Genomic DNA, 21,221 nt, shown 5'->3' with positions numbered 1-21,221 from the left:
CCTTGCCCCCCGACGACCAAGGATTCCTCTGGCCCCATGCATCCTGACTCACAGGAGTTTGGATCTGACTCATCCGAGGCCACATTCCCAATTTGGCTTGGGATTTCCAGTGTACAATTTGGCTTGGGATTTCCTATACAGGCCCTTGCCGTTTGTGACTATTTCAAACGCTTATTTTGCAGGCAGGGGAGAAGCCTTTTCATCACTCTGACAAATCAGCAGACCAAGGTAGTTTGTTGTGGCACCATTTATATAAGAGGAATGGTTAAGGCAATTGGAGTGGAAGGCTTTGTAGATTGTAGGAGGTCTTAGGGCATCCTTCTGGAGGAATATGTTGAAGCAGAAGTCATTCCAAAAGGCAGATCTTTGATCTTCAGAAGTATTTTTACGAGCCCCTGGCCTATTTCTGGCAAAGATGAGCTAGCTGTAATCAGAAAGGAAAACTGTCAGACACATGAAAATCACTGAAAGCTTAGCTATGGATACCAGCCAGTTTCTCTTATCACAACACAAAGATAAACCTACAGATCTGGATGGATTACACTGCAGGGGTGAGAGCTCCCCTCTTCTCTGCACCAAAGTCACTTGGTACACAATTCCAATGCCACAGGTCAGAAGAAAGTCTCTAGCTTGGTCGTGTGCACTGTTAGAATCAGAAAGAACCTGCCCCTTCTTTATTAGTTCAGTTGGTGGTTCATTGGGTGCAATCCCAAGGACTCCATGAAAGAGATTCACACGAGAGCCAGTGGTCACTGCAGGAAACGTGTTTAGCTACAGAGGCAGGAATGCATAGATCTACTCTGGAATCTGGACTAGGGAAGGAAAGATTTGGTCTGCGTCAGTTTTAAAATTCACAGTTCTACTCAGTAAGGGTAGAGCATCTTCTTCAAATGCAGACGGTCCCAGGTTCAATCCCTGTCTGGGAAGGGCTTGGAATGTCTCCATTCTGAAACCCCAGAGAGCTACTTTAAGCAGTACAGACAATATTGAGCTTGAAGGACCAATGGTCTGGCTTGGTATAAGCTCCCTGTGTTCCTGTAGAAGTCCTTTCCTTCCTGTTTCCAAATTAATCTGTTTTTTTTTTTTTAAGATCTGCAGAAAGAATGTACAGTGGTGCCTCGCAAGACGAAAAGAATCCGTTCCATGATTCTCTTCGTCTAGCGGTTTTTTTGTCTTGCGAAGCAAGCCCATTGACGGATTAGAGGATTAGCGCTATTAGCACTATTAGCGGCTTTTAGCGGCTTTTAGCGGCTTATCAGCTTATCGGATCAGCTGATAAGCGGCTTAGCGGCTTAGAAAAAGGGGAGGGAGGAGGGAAAAAAACCCCACAGGAACTCGCAAGACATTTTTGTCTTACGAAGCAAGCCCATAGGAGATTCGTCTAGCGAGTTTTCCGTCTTGCGAGGCATTCGTCTTGCGGGGCACCACTGTAATTTAATATATTTAACTACCGTATTGCCCCAAATATAAGTCACACCCCCCCAATTCTGACTGTGAAAAGTTAAAGTGCGGCTTATATTCCGAACAGAGTGCTGTGCGCCTGCCTCCTGGCACTACTGCCCTGAACGGGGGTTGGGGGCAGCCGGCTCCGGCTTGGGGAGATAGTGCCGGGAAGCAGTAGTGCCAGGAGGCGGGTGCACAGTGTGCTCAGAACCAAGGGCCGGCACCGGTTTGGGGAGCAGGGCACTGAACGCCGGCTGCCCCCTGCCCCTGTTCAGGGTGGTAGTGCTGGGAGGCAGGCCGCACCCGCAAATAAGCCTTGGATTTTAAAGGTGCGGCTTATTTGCGGGTGCAGCTTGTATTTGGGCCAATATGGTACAATTTTATCACACACACACACACACACACACACACACACACACACACTTTACTACAATGTATGCAAAACACATTTTATCTTAAATACATTTTAATATTTTTTTTGAGCTGAGAGTTGCATCATAACATTCGGAGTACTGCAAACTCCAAAGACCCGTTATGTTTTCCCAGGGCTGGTCCACCCATTAGGAAGGGTGAGGCCACTGCTTCAGACAGCAGAAGCCCCTGAGGCAGCATCCCCATGGCTGCCCTGATGCCTCTGCTAGCGGTGGAGAAATGGTACTGACACTGACATGGATGCTGATTTGGGGCAAGATCACATCTATTTTGGGCGAGATCTCACCCAGAATTGGTGAGTTTGAATGTGCCTTTTTTCTGGGGGGATGCAGGGGTACGCATACCCCTAAACATTTTGTGAATCTAAGTTTGGCCTCATTGAGGGGCAGTATTTCAATATGAGTAGGAAAAGGAGGGTACCTGAAAACATCCCCCCCCCAAAAAAGCACTGAATGCAGGTAAAGTAAATGCAGTGACAGTTCACATCAGCAGTAACGCATTACAATGCAGTCCTCTTAGCGGTGCTGAGCAAAAAAACAAAACCCAGTGTCTGTTGACTATTCCCCTCTGGAAACTGCAATTGAAAATGTATTCCAGAATATTCTAAGATGTTGCAGAGGCATATTCCAAGGCATATTGTGGGTATGCTTGCAATTCTCAGCCATGTCTGAAGATTTACAAGATCCACACACAACTTATGCGATTTTCCCAATAGGTTTAATTAATTAATTCCTTCCTTTTTAACAAGAAAGAAAGAAAGAAAGAAAGAAAGAAAGAAAGAAAGGGAAGGTGCCAACAAGACTCAGCTTTAACACAAATTGGGAGAGGCAGAATTAAGGTTTGGTACTAGATCCATAATGTCCTATCAATGTGCAGGAATGGAAGCAATTACTAGATAGTTCTAAAATGACCATGATTTAGCTTGTTTTTTTCTCTTTCTTTTTTGTGTGGAAAAAATCTAAATCACTATGATAAGAATGCCCCCCACAATCTTTTATATTGGTGGTGTGGTCACTTTTATTCTCTCTCTTTTAATTTCCAAAGCAGGGGACTGAACACTAGTTTATTTTGGTTACTTACTCAGAGTACATTGTGGAGTTGTGGAAGCATAACTCTCAAAGATCCTGATATCCTTGTTAAAACATCTCAAAGACCTACATGTTCAGAGTGATTATTTTTTTGTTTAGAGTAAAGTATTATTATTATTATTTTTTATCTGCCTGTTAAAGGAATTTGTGGACAGATGGGTCAGCTAGCCCAACAGCCATTTCAAAGAACAGGACTGGCCCCAGACATAGCAACCCCTGATGGCTCAGTTGGTAGAGCAGGAGACTCTTAATCTCGGGGTTGTGGGTTTAAGCCCCAGGTTGGGCAAAAGATTCCTGCATTGCAGGGGGTTGGACTAGATGACCCTCGTGGTCCCTTCCAATTGTATGATTCTATGAAAAACTGTTGCTGCCTGAGGTGAAGAAAAAAGATACCCCTGCCCCTGCCAGTCTGTTGTTGTTGTTGTTGTTGTTATTTTTGGATTCCTCAAGCCACTCTGGGTGGCTTCCAACTGAATATAAAAACATAATGAAACATCAAACATTAAAAACTTCCTGATACAGGGCTGCCTTCAGATGTCTTCGGAAAGTCGTATAGTTGTTTATCTCCTTGACATCTGATGGGAGACCGTTCCACAGGGCAGGCGCCACTACCGAGAAGGCCCTCTGCCTGGTTGCTTGTAATTTCACTTCTTGCAGAGAGGGAACCACCAGAAGGCCCTCGGAGCTGGACCCTCAATGTCCAGTCTGAATGATGGGGGTGGAGACGCTTCTTCACATATACGGGGCCAAAGCCATGGAGGGCTTTAAAGGTCAGCACCAACACTTTGAACTGTGCTTGGAAACGTACTGGGAGCCAATGTAGGTCCTTTAGGACTCATGTTATGTAGTCCTGGCGGCCTAGTCACTACAAAAGCAGATCAGAATGGCAGTTGAATCTTACTTCAAAGTCTGGCCAGATCTGCAATACAGTTCCCAGGTTTCTCGTGTGTGTGTGTGTGTGTGTGTGTGTGTGTGTGTGTGTGTGTGAAGGAGCCATGAATGTTGAAATGTTGTGAATGCTTTAAATGTATGGCTTGGATGTGGCCACAAACACTCATGATAGAACAGCAACCTTCACTGTATTTGAGAGAAGCAGGCTAGCTTAGGGGACACACATTGCTCTCTTCCTGAGAAGAAGGGAATATTGGGTGGGTATGGGGTGCCTTCACTGCCACCCTATTCTGCCTAATGGCAGGACCAGCTTGACAGTGCCCTTGCCCTTTCATCTGTTCCTAGGTTTGCCTAGAGATGGTGGTATTAGCCTGAGAAGACAATAACGCTGCCAAGGAAGACATCATACTGACACCCCCCCCCCCGCACGAACGAGCAGTGTGGCAAGGCCTTGGCAGCTATGACACATATTATGTAATCAGATTACAGATGTGTGTGAATTAGTTTAAAACTTTTATTGGGTTTTTTTATTAGACCATGGTACAGTCCCAGCCTCTTTAGCCGTTGCCAACGTAGCCAGTTAATAGTGAATCAAGAGTACCTAATGCTTAAACTATTCTACGCTTCAGGGGCAAAATCCCTGAGAAGTAATATTTGAGATGCTTTCGAATCCAGGCTCTGCTAATCGGGACATTTAGGAGAGGAGAACAATGGAATTTCAGCTTCTTTGGAACAGATGTATAGTATCAGCATGGGAAATATTGGAATTATCTTTCTCCACTTGGCTCTAAATCATTGCTTTCTAAGCCATTCCTTCGGTAATAATCCAATCATGTCCCCCTCTGTTTTATTAAAGTGTTGTATGCAAGTTAATTTAATGAGCAACTGTGGCCTGTGAGGCCCTCTCTCTATAATTCAACATGTGTACAACATTGTGAATGTACTTAACACTTAGTTATTAATGTGCGTGGCTGTTGCCGTGGTAAAAAGACAGCGCTATGGAGCAATAGCTTAAGCATCTCCATGGGATTACACAAAATAAATGAGAGAGGATGATCTAGGTTCGACTCCTGGCTCGGCTGTAGGTTTACTGAGTGAGGAGTTCACATTTGTTAGGTTTCAGGGCTCAGTCTGTAAAATGGATCTAACCGGTCTGGCTCTTTCTCTGCCAGTGGGTGAGACAATCTGGAGCATGGTGTCCAGGCACTCTGAAACACTTTGGGGTCGTGAAGCTGCTTCCATGCATAGCAAGTTGCTGCAACGCATTTCCTTGCCAACCAGAGCAACCTCTACCAGTTGCCTCAGCTTTGAGAGCAGTTGCACGGGTTATGCTGGAAGAGGCAAGTCCTATCAAGGAGCAATTTTTTGGAGCTGGCTTTCCTGTGCTGTGGAAGGAGAATACTTGCCTCCCTGATATGATATCTGAACACCACCTTGCCTGTGACTGGAGAGTCTCTGGCAGGGGGAGGACGAGAACTGCAGTCCGGCTGTATATGGAGAACAACAGGTTAGCCACCCCTGTGGGAGAAGGAACTTAAATTCAGATTAGTATATTGGCCTTGATATCTAAGAGCAGGCTTCATACTGAAACAACACTTTGTGTAACTCTGTAACTTCAGAAACGGTATCTGCATTTTGTTCAGAGTTCTTTTTTTAAAAAAACACACACCCAAATGCTTTGAGGGATATTTGATTCTTCCATGTGGAAAGGAAGGAATTGTTCATGAGAGAACCATTGCTAGGGTTGCTCTTTCCAAGGCAGAACTATAATTAAAGAAAAACAGACTGCCTTATTGTTAGTTTATTTGAGTAGGTAAGCTCTGTGATCAGATGTCGATGCCGAGAAGTTATCATTCATTCTAGGAAACCTCAAAGCAAACATTTAGAATTAGTTCTCTGGTTACCCTATTCCAGCCTGATCCACAGTCCAGTTAAGATAAATTATTTGGATTAATGCCAACAGTCCAAACCCCAAATTACACAGTTAGGGTCCTGGAGATCTGCAAGCCAGCTCCTGCATAAACTCTGAAGGCCCACCTAGGAAATGACAGTGGTTTGATTTTGCACCATGCCTACTCTATGATCTGCATATTGCAGAAGTAAATCTCAGGATTGGCCCAAATATTTGATAGCCTGAGGCGAAGAAGAATCTGGTACTGCCCCCACACCCCAATTCCATGTACAAAAGCTGATTGACCACAGTTGAATCTTACCTAGTGACAACAGTGTTCTCCGGTGTACCTGAGAGCAGCAGGCGAGTTGGCCCACACACCTTTGTCCTCCAACACCTTGTGATCCTTCCCCTCTCTCCAGTATCTGTGCCTGAGTCCAATGGAGATTACTTCCATATAAATATTCCTAGAATTGCAGCTATGGACCACAATCCTTCCTGCATGAACTTGGGTGTAAATCCTACTGAAGGCACAGAACGTGTAGGACTGGACTTTTGAGTGCGATTTCCTGGTTCTGCACTTGAAATGACATGGATTTGAATCCAAACTTGGCCAACAAATGTTCATTGAATTTCCCAGTGCTGAACCACAGTAGTGTGGATAAGGCACCGTGTATGCGCACGCTCTGTATTATTAAAATCTGAAATATGGTTAGTTTGTCTATCTTGGTAAGGGCATTACAATCAACAAATAGAGCCCAATGAGCAATGCCATGACCTGATGTTATGGAATACGCTTCCTGCTGAAATCCAAGAGGCCCCTTCTGCTTTGGCAATCTGATGGCTTGTTAAGACACACTTGCTTGAACAGGCATTGATCTCTCGACCTGAGTCTCCAGTTTTAACTGCTATATTGTTTTAATGGGATTGTTATATTGCATATTGCAGTTAGGGGTGTTTATATTATAATGTTTGAGTGGGATTCCCCCTCCATCTTTTAATTATGGATATTTATACGTTTGTGTTTGTGTTTGTGTTATTGGTTTTGCAAACGGCTTTTGACATTAAATAGCCTAGGACCCTCATACCTACGGGACTGCCTCTCCTGGTATGTCCCATGGAGGACCTTACGGTCTTCAAACAAAAACACCTTGGAGGTCCCGGGCCACAGAGAGGTTAGGCTGGCCTCAACCAGAGCCAGGGCTTTTTCGGCTGTGGCTCCGAACTGGTGGAATGCTCTGTCACAAGAGATTAGGGCCCTGGAGGACTTGACATCTTTCTGCAGGGCCTGCAAAACAGAGCTGTTCCACCAGGCCTTTGGCCAAGGCACAGCCTGACCCCCTCCTTTGGTAATTCTTCACAGAACTCTAGTGCAATGGTTGCCATCAATTTGATTTGAACTGGTTTTATAATGAATTGATTTTAGAATGCTGTATTATTTTACTGTCGTTAGCCACTCAGTTAGGGAGGGCAGGATATAAATATTTTTTTAAAAATTATTATTATTATTATTATTATTATTATTATTATTATTATTATTATTAAATGGTATATGAATTAAATTGTTGTTGTTGCTGCTGCTATTACTTTAATTTCTCTTGGTTTTTTTATGGATGGGAACCCTCTGGGAGATTTACGCAGTAGGGTGGACCTCAGGCAGGAGGGAGCAAATTGTGTGTGAGGCAGCTAGCACAGAACACAAGCATGTTAAAGGAATTATTAAAACTGTTCTCTGATTGTTAAATGGTTAAATGAAACAACATTGAAGAAGCCTGACATCTGTCTTTACTGGTGCATCTGAGAGCACATTGTTATTACTACTATTACTATTATTTTAAGCGACCACTACTGTATCCATGTGCTTCCTGCTAGCCACAGAAGCAGAAAAGTGGTGCTAAAAATCACATCTAAAGGATATCTATTCCACAATTATGCTTGTCTTTGCAGGTAACTTTTAACAATTCATTCATTATTTGTGAACTTTAACCACTCATATTCTTTATTGATTTCAGTGAAAATAAAGCAATGTAATTCAGAACTCCAAAATCTGTAGAGAAAATTGAAGGATTTCTGACACACTTCTACAGCCACATGGACTGTTAGGGGCAAAGTAGTGTCAGCTTACTGTGTTGGTACAACACAACATGTTGTGCATATTTATGCTAGCCCATAGATTCATCGCCAACTAATGGGACTTATGGCCTCCAAGGGTTACTAACAATATGCTGATTATACTGCTGCATCCCTACTTATCTCTGGGCAACCAAATACAGTTTGAATAAAGCTGTCTTACATCACTACTGGAATATGGGCAGGCTCAGACTTTGGTGCGTCTCCATAGTTTAGGGAACCTGATTTGTGGAGCTGATTTAGTATATCGATAGTTCACATAAAAGAGTGTTCCTGGTCAGTTCTAAAAGTCATGGTGGAACATGAACTCAGTCCTGCACACTTATCTGGAGGACTAACAGCTCTTAAAATTAGGCTATATATATCTGAAAAGAAAGAAACTTGTATAGATTTCTAATGTACAAAATATAAAAGTAATAAGTGGATGCGGGCGGCGGGGGGGACTCCTTTGAGTCTTTTACCATAATATTGATTTTATATGTCAGTTTTTCTTTAACATCCAATTTCTGGACTGTTTTATTGAAACTTCAACAGACAGTAGCTTATTTTTCCACAGACGTAAGCACCTGAGATTCTTGGCAGATCAACTTAAGAGCAGTAAAATGTCCTATAAAATGTAACTCTAGCTTAGAACATACAGATTGTTTATAGAATATATTCCAACATTTGCTTTTTCAAGAGCAAATTCTCTTTCTTGGCAAATATATACATATCGGTTCCATTATAATGGGTAACTGAAAAATGATCAGCTGATTAATCCAAATAAACAGAAATATTTCCTCTGGCCTATGCATTTGGCTTCATAGATATCTTTACTTCCCACAGAAAGTTCAGTGCATACCATAACCAAAACATTCTCAAAATCCTTAAAGGGTTTAGCAGGTTTTTTTTTATCTTATAATCGCTTTGAAAATGAGGGCGAATCACAAATAAACACAGGAAATTCTGTAATTGTTTTCCTCTTGTTTGATTTTTCAGAACGCAGCAAAAAAAGATTACAGTTCCGTGAACATCATCACACCCTGTGACAAAAGAAGCAGCGTAATCTTCCCATCTAAATAAAGCAAATAAGCACAGTGTTCCTGAGCCAGATATGACTGAATCAAAGATGTCTATGTATTACATTTATCTTACACAAAGAAATAAACTTGGACAACCTAAACAACACATTTTTCTATAATAACAATTTTTAAAGGAATAATTGGGTAAAGATATTTTCAAACTGTCGCAAAATTACTCCGCGAAAAGGCTATGCCCACCAGAAGGTGATATAAACATCAGCAAGATGTAAGGCCGGTCCACCCATGAGGCAACATGAGGAAGTTGCCTCAGGTGGCAGATCTGGGCAAGGAAGAGGCGGCAACAAAGAGGACAAACTGGTGCAGACAAGGCAGCCTCAGCAGCAGGCATGTGCAGAAACGGAGGTGGTGGCAAAGGGAAAGCATTTTCAGTTTTGCCTGTACTGGCAAAATGTCCTGGGCTGGCCCAGGTACGGTGAATAGTTTGACCAAAATAATGGGTTGCTTGTTTTTTAAATGAGGAAGGTACGGCTAGAGGTGAATAAAACTTTTGCCTTCATGTAAATAGGCATGCCTGTTGTTTTTGTCCATGGAGTTTTCTTGGCAGGGATACTGGAGTGGCTTGCTTGCCGGTTCCTGCTCCAGGTGGATCACATTTAGTCTAAACTCTCGGCTATGACCTGTCCGTCTTGGGTGGCCCTGCATGACATAGCTCATAGCTTCTCTGAGTTATTCAAGCCCCTTCGCCATGACAAGGCAGTGATCACCTTGCCAACAAAGCTCCGTATAGTTAAAGCCATGGTTTTCCCAGTAGTGATGTATGGAAGTGAGAGCTGAACCATAAAGAAGGCTGATCGCTGAAGAATTGATGCTTTTGAATTATGGTGCTGGAGGAGACTCTTGAAAGCCCCATGGACTGCAAGAAGATCAAACCTCTCCATTTTGAAGGAAATCAGCCCTGAGTGCTCACTGGAAGGACAGATCCTGAAGCTGATCCCTGGGAAAGACCCTGATGCTGGGAAAGATGGAGGGCACAAGAAGAATGGGATGACAGAGGACGAGATGGTTGGACAGTGTTCTCGAAGCTACCAGCATCAGTTTGACCAAACTGCGGGAGGCAGTGGAAGACAGGAGTGCTTGGCATGCTCTGGTCCATGGGACACGACTAAATAGGCATGCTCAAACCAATATATGCACTGATGAAAAACTGTGTAATTGATCAGTATATATGTGTAGGAATAAAGTGAGTTAAGCCATTAATGTGCATAAGAAGTGGCTGTTGATGCAAATTCATCACCTCTGGTTGACTGCTTCTAAACTAGATTAAGAACATGTTTCTTAGGAGAGTAGACACATTTACCACAGAATGTGCATATTGTCCAGACAATAAACAAACTGTAGTTTCCCAAGCTAGAGAATGTGTATACTTTCCGGAGAATGTGGATATTTTCCTTCTCCTGGGGAGATGATGTACACAATGGTTATGATATATGATGAGTGCTTGTTATGCACATTAACCATACAATTCACATTGCCCCTAACATGCATACCTCAATATTGCCAGCATTCTTAGTCTTACACATTTCACAATTCTCCTATATGACTTCTACTCAGTTTCCAATTATTTCTATTAGAGGGAGAAACATTGACTTATTACTCAATATCAGGAATCAGTCAGATCTTAACAAAATGTTATACTTTGGAGAGGCTACCAAGGTATACAAAGGGTCCAGTCTGTGCCTCACATTAGCCTTTTATCCAGCTTGAGGTTTCATAGTCTTGGACTAAAGAAAACAGGAAACCGACAATTGTTATATCAGTTTATGAGCCAACGCTGGAAGACACACGACAAAAGATATAGCCATGTTGAGAAAGTTGTGGTATTTCCGAAACTGCCTGTCTTAGAACCAGTTGTTGGGGTGGCAGCCCTCCCTGAAAGCAAACAGCTTTCCAGGGCCCATAATTGCATCCATAGATACATGGATGGAAAAAGTTCTGCTGGAACAAGAAGTCCATCTTGCCAATGACTAAGTAGGAGATAAGAAAAGATTCCTACAAGAACCATCTGTTTGATGGCAAAAAAGGCAAACTAGGCAACATTCCTTTAGAAAGAGAGCATACTCAAAGTTGAATTGTGAGGATTTTTTAAATAATAAAAAGCCCCTTTCTTAACAAGTTGCTAGGTCAACGAAGCTCCACACCAAATGTGGGAATTGCAACGGCTATGTGTTAAGATGGAGGATGATTTAGTTTGGTCCACAGTTTTAAGAGAACTCACCTAAATCATACCTATTGGACTTCTACACAGATCAGAACATAATTATCCTTTAGATTTCACACTTATCTGAAATTTGCGATACAGTTCTCTGAACAAAAAATATACAAAAATGTGTGAGCAGGTGCATATTTCAGGATGAAATACCTTTATAAACACACACATGGTGATAATATACATATCTATAGAAGTATTTTGTGATTTAAGTATTGATTTAAATATGGATTCTCATATACTGGTAGATCTTTTTGTGTATCTAGAATGTAGGCTTCTGTAGAAAAGGTAAGCGTTACCTCAGTTGCTTTTGCCTCTGGCCCACTGGCAGGTGAACCTATGAGAGAATCTAGCCCTTAGCACACTGAAGAAAGTCTCCCACTCCCTGGTTTAATTTATTTTAGAAATTGCTTGTGATTTTGCTAACCATTGTTTTCAATATATGGCATTTTATTGAAATTGTGTTTTATAGCTTTGTATATTATGTTAGCTGTCTTAGCAAGGCTTTTGGCTCTGAAAGGCAGCACGTTTTAAAATTAAATTAAATTAAATTAAAAACCTCCGTTTGCCAGGAAATGCTCATTCAACAGGCTCCCCGAGAAGTGTGCTTGTGTGAAGTATGTGTTTTCAAATACTGGATTGTCACATACAAACTTTACAGTCAAGGGCATACTTAAAAAAAAATCCAATATGGGCCTAAATGATTTTAAAAAAACAACAACCATGTAACTAATGCACTGATCTGGTGTTCCTTTTTGGTTGCTGTGTGCTTTCCCATCCAGAAAGATTTCACTTTAATGAATGGCACCGATGTCGCACAAAATACAGCTGTGGAATTCTCTGCCACGAGGCAGAGGCAATTCTCTGTAGTGATAATTGAGGCATAGGGATGTATGCAGTGTCACCAACTTGAATGACTTTAAAGGAGTTATTGGCCCATTCACAGAGGATAAGCGTATTAATGGCCCCTAGCAATGATGACTTATATATGCCCACCAATATCAGAGGCTATTGCACTTATTTGCTATTGTGCTTATATCCTGCCTGTCAGTTTCCCATGGGCATCTAGTGAGCCAGTGTGATGACAGAATGCCGAACTAGGTGTGCCTTTGTAGCAGCAGGGCTGTTGCATTCTTTAATTCGAGTAACTGGAGGGATAAAACACTGTGTTTCTTATTTATTATTGCATGGTAATCAAAACTTTAAATGACATGGCAGGGGTCTGTGTCTTTTGAGCTGTTTAGTTCTGGTTGGTTGGTTGGTTGGTTGGTTGGTTGGTTGGTTGGTTGGTTGGTTAGCTAGCTAGGAAACAAACAAAACAAACAAAAAAAGAGTTCCTACACAGCATGGAAAAAACATTACCCTACAAGGTAATTTAGTATGTCATTTACCGACACCCCTTTGTAAATTGCCGTCAATCGGCCGTATGTCCATTCTCTGTTGGAAATGGATCCAAAAGGTCTGTATTGCATATACATAGATGAGAAAGCCACAGTGATTAACTACACCCATGCTTCATTTGTTTCCTTTTGGAAACTGCTCATCAAACCACCGTCAGAATGGGTGTGTCATGTGTATTGTGGAGATACAGTGTGGACAGAGAGGAAGGAGAGACGCACAATTATCCCTTTATGCTGGGAAAGCTGATCCAACAGCTTTGACCAAGAACCAGGATGTTCCCATGTATGTTGTCACAGTATCTAGTAGCTTGTACAACAACAACAAGAAAACTAAAGTGACCGCAATCTACCAATCTGTGCAAAGACCTAACTAGTACCTTCAAATAAATCACCATGTAGGCCTGGATGTCATTACTTCAGAAATTTAACTTTGGCTGCAGCCTTCAAGTGTCTCCCTCTAAGGACTCAGGCTGTAGTCTTATAATACTTACCTGAGACTCGATGAGCAAGCCTCATTGGACTCAGTGGGACTTATTTTTTAGTAATTCAAAGGAGCGATGTTGAGCAATTAAGCAGCCCTTGGAAGGACCTCTGCCTGGAACTCTACAGGGCTGAGAAGCCTCTTTTCTTTTGAGGGCTGCATTCCCTGTTGGGGTGACCTTTCAGAGGCTGCATGCTCTGCAGGGCCACCCATTTTTTCCTCTTTCAGCCCTCCTCCTTTCCCTCTTTTCCTATCCATCTTACCATTCCTCTTCCACACAATGACCAGGTACTAGGTCCAATTAGGTACTCTTCCGTGTCCTTGGTGAGGTGGTGATGGAGAAACCAAGAGCTAAAAATACCTTTCAAAACACACACTCACAAAACACTGCATGCCACTGTTTGTTTCTTTCATCCTTAATACAGAGAACTGACTTTATGGATTAGACTCTTAAAAAGCATATTGTGATTGGATCAAACAATATTTTCATATTCTGCTCTTCAAAGGCCTGCTCTCGGCCTCAGTTCCACATGACAGGATTTTATCTGGCACTATAATGAAAACCAAAAGAAAGGAAGAAATCAAGAAAGAAAGAAATCACTGGGAATGAATAATGCGAACTGATTCCTCCCCCCGCCACCCAGTCTTCTCGCTGCTCCAAGGGCTGAATGCTGAAGAACTCAAAGAAAACATAGCCAGAGTCTCAGGAGATGCTGTGTCAACAACGCCTCCTTCTGTTGGCGCATTGCAGTATCTGTTTAACTAATCAGGGGGAAATTTATCATACAGGATTTGGTGGGGTTGTTTGTGGAGTCTCTAAGCACAATAGTGCTGGATGTTCAGATGTCATCCATGTGCCTCTGGAGATGAAACACCACAGCTGGTATAAAAACAAAGAGGTGCCAAAAACTGAATTTCAAAATAGAGGACTATCTTAGAAGCATGCAATTTTTAATGATTTACAGTGTGTGTGTGTGTGTGTGTGTGTGTGTGTGTGAGAGAGAGAGAGAGAGAGAGAGAGAGAGAGAGAGAGAGAGAGAGAGATGTATTTTTCATGACCAGATAAGCCAGTGCAACACACACACACACACACACACACACACACACACACACACCTGCCACAATAGCACAGCTACATGCGGTAACGTCAAATGGCTATTGAGCATTTATCCAAATCTCTGGAAAGGGTGCGATATTTTTTCAGGCAGCTGAACAACCATAGTAACGAATTCCTCTTACATCATATGTTAGGATGACATATTACTGCAAGTTTGCATATTTGTTTTGGGTTTTTGTTTTTGTTTTGCACGGAAATCTTACCATGAGGTGATGAATAAAAATTATCCTTCTGTGGCTACTCATTCTTATAAACTGCATGTAGAGAAAATCAGACATAGTCTTGAAAAAGATGCTGGCTCGAGAGACTCCTGAAGTGGAATCTGGGGAAAAAATGAAGAGGGGAAGTTATCTCTTGGGTTTCCTACATTCCACCCCACTCTTCCAACAGTCTGTCATTTGCGAATGAAAAGAAAGGAAAGGTTATGCTGATAGAAGCTGACATAATTCTCACATGAATTCTGCAGGGCAAAGTATTGCTTGGAAAGTGTTTGTATATCCTCCAGCAGCAACCTCTGGGTACCACCTCACTCTTCAGCTCAGGGCCTCTCAGTCTTTGTACCCACAGGACTCACTTGAGATGACTGAAAATTGTGTGGAGGCTCACCAGTCACAAAATGGCAGTGCAGGGGCAGCACCAGTTATGGAAAAGGTGGCGGATGGAGGCAAAGTTTGGTATAATCAGCTGGCAATTACTGATGTCACCTGCTGATATCTAATCCATTTTCAGAAATTCCTAAATTCTTCCTCACAGTGTTTCTCCTGTGGCAAGGAGCTCCATCACTCATCATCCCACAAGCTAAGTCAAGACATTTGCTCTGGAGATATTGTGGCTCAGCTTTTAGCGGTGAATACATTTATAAAATATATTTTCCCCTTCCCCATGTCTCTCAAATAATTTTTTCACAGCTCTGTATTTTTATTCCATTCTCCTTTCACGCTCAGCTTGCAGCTAATTCTGCCTTCCCACCAGACCCTGCAGTCCCTCATTGCTGGTCTTTTGAAATTCGCTTCTTACTCCTCTGACAGATCCCCCCTCTTATCTTTGCACTTTCTATTCCCAGTTATTTATATGTGCATTATTAATTATTATCAATAAACATTAGCTTTTTATCTCACTTTTCAATTTCGTTGTTCTGTATGGAACAATGACAATAAAGATTATCGTACTTTCCAATTACCTTTAGTGCCTCCTGTGACCTTTCCTCATCTACTCCCACAAAATCTCTGTCTCCTGGGCAGTTTTAGTCAGCATGCATGGAGGCGCTGGTGTTGGCACTGGCCCAATCGAAAGGTTATGGCACAGGTACTGTAGCGGGCAGGGCACTGAGGCTCACTGGTGAGTCGTGGGCCACTGTTTGAGGAATACCATATTGGCCTGAACAGGCCTCACTTTCCCCCCAAATTCCGATCGTGAAAACTTAAAGTGTGGCTTATATTCATGACCTTATGGTATGCAGCCAGTGGCGTGAGGCAAAAAGCGCCAGGAGTGCGGCAAAGGGGCGCCTGCCTCAAGCGTAGTCCCCCATCCTCTCCCCCAAGGCTGGGAAGGGAGAGAGCAAGGAAGGGGAATGGCCGCCAGCAACACAGTGCGGCTCCCCCCGCACTGCAGCCAGAAGCAGTGAGGAATGGAGCGGCTTATATTCAGGTATTTTTTCTTTTTTCTTTTCTCCCCTCCAATTTTAAAGGTGCGGCTTATATTCGAGGGCGGCTTATATTTGGGCCAATACAGTACTTGTTCAGTTGATATTTTGACCCCCATAATGGGCATCAGAAGGCATCAGAAATTCCCTCACACAAGACTTCCTTCCACTCATGTTAGCAGTCGATAATCCTCAGATGGAGATTGCTGGAGACCCTGCTTTACATTTTCAAGTATTACAATATTTAAAGTTATGATCAACAAGGAGAATTCAGTGAAATACATATGCTTTTTTTTTTTTTACTGCAGGGGGGGAATCTGATTAGAAAATTTGGAAACATCAAGTTCAGATATCTCATACACACTCACAATTGGGGGATGGAGGGATCATAAATCATAGTACATAATATCCAGCACCCAAGCAGATACTTTTAAATAGTGGAGAGGAATGGGCTATGGCATTTAATCTGCAGTATACCAGTCGTTCCAAGTATGACTCATAGCTCAAGTTCAAAGATAAAGATCAAAGAAGGGAAATATTCTTTGTGTGCCCGTGAGGTCAGATACCCACAGCAAACCCCGTAAAAGAAGGCAGTGAAAAAGAGAGGCCCATATTTTGATTATAGGAATGACACCATTCCTTTAATAATGAATACCTCTCTATTTTGGCAATATGAAATCTGCTACGTGGCACAGATGAAACCTTGGATATCACTATTCTTCAGCGACTTTCCTGCCCGCTGATGCTCAGTTTGGTCTCCACTCTTACACAGAACCATTTGTTTTGTTGCACTCTGAACAAAACAAATGGACGTTCCCGTCTTGTCCCCCCAAGTGGGATCCTGTCTCATAATTTAAAATGAAGTTCACTCTTCATTTCCTTCTGCAAACATTCATAACCCACATTCCTCTTTTGCAGGAGCACAAAGGCTTGCAGATTCAGTTTTATCTCTGTTTACAATCCAGCCCAGAAACACACTTGGATGCATTTTGCTTGTTTACACTGGTTTTCTTCGGATTAAGTGCTTCATAGGGCAAGCTAGAAGAGTAATTAGTAAATAGCAAAGGTCTTTTGCCCTCATATCCTGTTTGTGGGCTTCCGATACACATCTGGCTGGCCATTGTGGGGAAGACAGGTTGCTTAATATGTCTTATGTTTCATTCCGTTGGCTCTTATTTACTTAAGCCCCCTGAGAACTGAGCATGCTCAGAAGCCCCTACAGCCAGTGTTGAGGGTAGTTAAGCAGCAGTTCATCAAGGCTGTGAGTAGGTTCAATGAGGGAAGAAAGTGACTTGCTCAAGGCCTGAACACAGGCCAATTAGTAGTCTCCTACATGCTGTTGCACTCCTACTCCCATCACCATAGGCATAGCCATCATGGCTTATAGCCAGGGGCGATGGGAGCTGGAGTCCGGCAACATCTGCACTCACAGTTTAACATGTTCTGAAAGTGGGGATAGGGTCGGGGAGAAGGGTCTGTGGTCCTTTCCCACTCCAGCAAATATTCACCATATTTAGCAAAAGAGTTCTCAGATTTTGGACTCAATCTCAGATCTTTATAGCAAAGAGAAGAAATTTTATGGAGGGTAGGAAATTGTTGTTCGCTTTTCTGAATACAAATACCCCAAATGCAGCCGTGCCCTCCCCCCAGATTGCATAATAAAGGCCTTACGGCAGTTTGGTTGAAGGGGGGCTAGGGCTGAGGAATTATGCGTTCAGGGGCTTGCCGATCAGAAGGTCGGTGGTTCAAATCCCCGCGCCGGGGTGAGCTCCCATTGCTCGGTCCCTGCTCCTGCCCACCTAGCAGTTCGAAAGCACGTGAAAGTGCAAGTAGATAGGTACAAGTGCAAGTAGTAGGTAGCGCTCCGGCGGGAAGGTAAATGGCATTTCCATGTGCTGCTCTGGTTTGCCAGAAGCGGCTTAGTCATGCTAGCCACATGACCCGGAAGCTGCACGCCGGCTCCCTCGGCCAACAAAGTGAGAAGAGCGCCACAACCCCAGAGTCGTCTGTGACTGGACCTAACGGTCAGGGGTCCCTTTACCTTTACCTTAAACTGTTGGGGAAATTTCAGTCTTCTCCATGACAATATTCAGAGAACCCCCCTCCAAATTTTGCCATCTATGAATTTTGTACTCAACTGTAAATCGAGTTTTGATATGGTATAATAGGATTTCAGTTTTGTTAAAGAAAGCCACAGGCTTAGCCCCTACTCCTTCCACTGCTCTCTTAGTCCATGGTTTCCTTCACCCACCAATATGAGCTAAAGGTATGAGTTTGATTGCAAATTAAGTGACATGAAATATCTCAGGAGAGAATCTTCTGAGAAAAAAACTGTTGGATTCCCTGCCATATTTGACAAATTCTCTCCCCCTGCCCCCACTTGGTACATGCATTTGACCATCCACAAATGGTGTGGGAAATTTTTGGAGACAGGTTTTGTTCAGCTCCAGTGAGGATACATCACAACATGTAGGGGAAATAAGATATGATGTCTGAGATTCCTTTCCGCATCCTGCTTCTCAGTCCCTTTTCCTTTTGTGCAGGGATGCAGGGTCTGGCCAATGAGCTGCATCATTACTTACCCCATTCTTCACAGTCCGACTTGATAGGTAAGTGGGACCAGCCATGTGCTATTCCCCTGACACCAGGTAATGGACACCTGAGGATGCTATGACTGCTGAACAGCTGATGGGTTGTTACAGTGGCCTCCTCTGAAGGTGGGCTCCCAATGCAAATCAGCTGATCGGCACCGGGAGCGTGCTTTCAAGGCTCTGTTTCAAACCACTTCCTAAAACAGAGCACCATTTTAGGAAACGCTCTAAAACAGAGCAGGCCACTTTGAAGGCACCCCTTTGAAGAGGCTTGCTTCGTTTGCATGAACCACTTCTGAAAACAGAGCTTTGAATGCAAACTGATTCATGAAAATGGAGCAAGCCCCTTTTGCCAGTCAGCTGATTGACACTGGGAGTGCGCCTTCAAAGTGGCTCGCTCCATTTCAAGCCGCTTCTAAAACAGAGCAAGCAAGCCCCCCTCCGCAGCTGCCTGGCGCCACAAGGAGCCACACTCACCAAGGAGCCACGTATGACGTTATGGTTTATAGAAACGCTTTTCAATAAATAAATAGCAAAGATAAAACCAATAGGACTTGTAAAAACAACGCTAGGTAACTAAACCATGTGTCCGGATAGGCTTTCTTGACTTACCACAACCATCCATCAAGTGCAGAAACAGATGGGCAAGCCTCTTAAGCTGTAGCCGACTTTCGTTAATGTTTATAATTAAGCCATAAGACTTGACAAGCAGCACATTTCTGAGAGATTATCACACATCTCAGGTGCAGCATGAGGCAGGAGCCAAAAGCCAAGCGACTTCAGCTCCTCAGAAAGTGTGCAATAATCCCTCAGAAATCTATTAACCAGGAGTGCCTCATAGCTATTATGACATGGAAACTTCAAGGTAAAAAGGTCATACCTGTGTTTTTTATGAGGAAATGTTGATGCGTGCATGACATAGCCAGTGACCAATCAAAAACCTTCATTGTTACTCTCCGTTCTCAAGTAATTTCATAATAGCTAAATGTTGTAAAGCAACGTTCTGTGATCTGCCTGTTAGCAGCTATTTGCTGGGCTAAATTTGTAAAAAGATGTGCATACTTTTCTCTTTCCAAAAACCCCTGTGAGCTAGGATTACATGCAGACATGTGTGTAGAATTAGACTAAGCATAAATAAAAATGCATTAATTCCATTAGGAATTCTCATATTTTTTAAAGTTAAACAAGTACAAGTGGGACCTGCAGCAAAGTGTTGCAGTGTATCCTCGCCATCTTGAGGGAATGCTCCTTCGAGCCAACTGTGCCTTCCTCTGGGATACCACAAGCTGTCAGGAGCGCAAGCAAATCATTTTACTCCCCACATACCCCCATTTTCCATCTTCCTTTTCTAACCAACAGTCAACATTTGGTATTTACTGAGACGGCTCAGTTCTCAGTTTGGGGGGAAGGTTGACCCCTTAGTTATATTTTCCTAAAGAAATTTTTTGGTATCTGCAAACCTCAAGGCTCCCTCAAGCATGTTGATGACTCCCTCTTGAGTCTCAGTGGCCCCATTTTGGCTACAATCCTGTCGGCACTCACCAGCCGAGTTCACTATTAAAGGGAGTGACATTACTGTAATATGTAGACATTTCATTATATCTGCATGACCGGGAGCATAAATCAATTATAGCCACTGTTAGCAATTCTGCTTCCACTGCTACTTTATTCCTTGCATATGCACCGTAATTTATTTTATTATTTACCCATTCCAGTTTCTGTTCTCTTCACAAAGTTATATTTAAAATGATAATGTAGAATTTCAGGAAACATATTGTACCAGCCTATGAACCAGCTGCCAAATGGATCAGAGTTCTCTGGTTGACTGTAGCAGCAGAACAGATAGTAATATCACTCCCTCATATTTCAGTACATAGGAAGAGGCTGTTGGATCAGGCCAGTGCCCCATCTAGTTCAGCACCTAGTTCTCACAGTGGCCAACCAGATGCAGGACCCATGTGCAAGAACACTCTCCCCTTCTGTGGTTTCCAGCAACTGGTGTTTGGAAGTATTATGGCCTCGACACCCACCAGGGGCCCTCCCACCTGCACCTGGCCTCTTCAGAGCTGCAGCTTCTCTTCCAGGTAATTTCCACATTCCTCTTTGCAGTTACAATATAAATATTGGCAAGGGCAAAGAAGTGAGCGCATGCCAGGGGGCACTCCACATCATTGGTTCTGAAAGATGTTGCTACTGAAATCTGGAGCCCTCTGAACACATGACGGGTAGTTCCCAGAGGCTCAATGGATTTCACAGCTACATACAATAACACCCAAAGGTCTTATGTCTAGTTCTCTTTGTTGTAGTTTCCCCACAGGTGTTCTTTAGTGTTTAGGATATGGAAAGAGCATTTATATATTGCAAAGCTGGGTCATTTCTTCACTTGAACTTTATTTAGTCTTTGAACGTAGTTACCGCTCTCGGCTGAAGGGGTCAGTTAATATACACGAGCTTTATCTGAGTTATTTTCCTACTGTTTGACAGAATATAGGTTAATCGATAAGGAACGGGTATATGTGACATTTTCATTCAGGCTTCCTCAGTATGAGACACGATTTCTGGTGAGAGTTGGAGTCTAGCAACATCTGGTGAGCATCGCATTGTTGACTACCCCTGGCTTGGGGCACAGAGTAAGAAAGATGTACAACAACCAGCAGCTTCTTTTTGCCTTGTATGTAACTGGACCACAAGCACTAAAGGCCAATGAAGTGTCTCTCAGCCTGCCTAGAGTCTCTTCTTTGCTCTGCTCTAGCTACTTAGCAAAGCAGCTATCTCCAAGCCTGCTCCTGATATTCTGGGCCTCTTCCACTTTATGGTGGAACTTCAT

The 21,221-nt window shown here is 43.0% G+C and overlaps 1 long non-coding RNA gene across 2 annotated transcripts; it reads right to left on the bottom strand.

The window, feature by feature from the left end:
- Positions 1–11,406: 11,406 nt before the first annotated feature.
- On the bottom strand, positions 11,407–19,173 carry LOC308583121. 2 transcript variants are annotated; one of them, XR_014006064.1, is made up of 3 exons: positions 19,007–19,173; positions 14,365–14,483; positions 11,407–11,500 (listed from the first exon to the last, which is right to left on the bottom strand). It is a non-coding gene; the product is annotated as an uncharacterized lncRNA (long non-coding RNA). The 2 variants fall into 2 exon arrangements; XR_014006065.1 differs by lacking the exon at positions 11,407–11,500 and adding an exon at positions 13,456–13,595.
- Between the last annotated feature and the right edge of the window lie 2,048 nt (positions 19,174–21,221).

This window comes from Podarcis bocagei, assembly GCF_964188305.1.
Source record: "Podarcis bocagei genome assembly, chromosome: 3".
In the NCBI taxonomy this organism is placed as follows: Eukaryota; Metazoa; Chordata; class Lepidosauria; order Squamata; family Lacertidae; genus Podarcis; species Podarcis bocagei.
The sequence above is the reverse complement of the archived record's forward strand: the minus strand, read 5'-3'. Positions and strand labels throughout refer to the sequence as shown.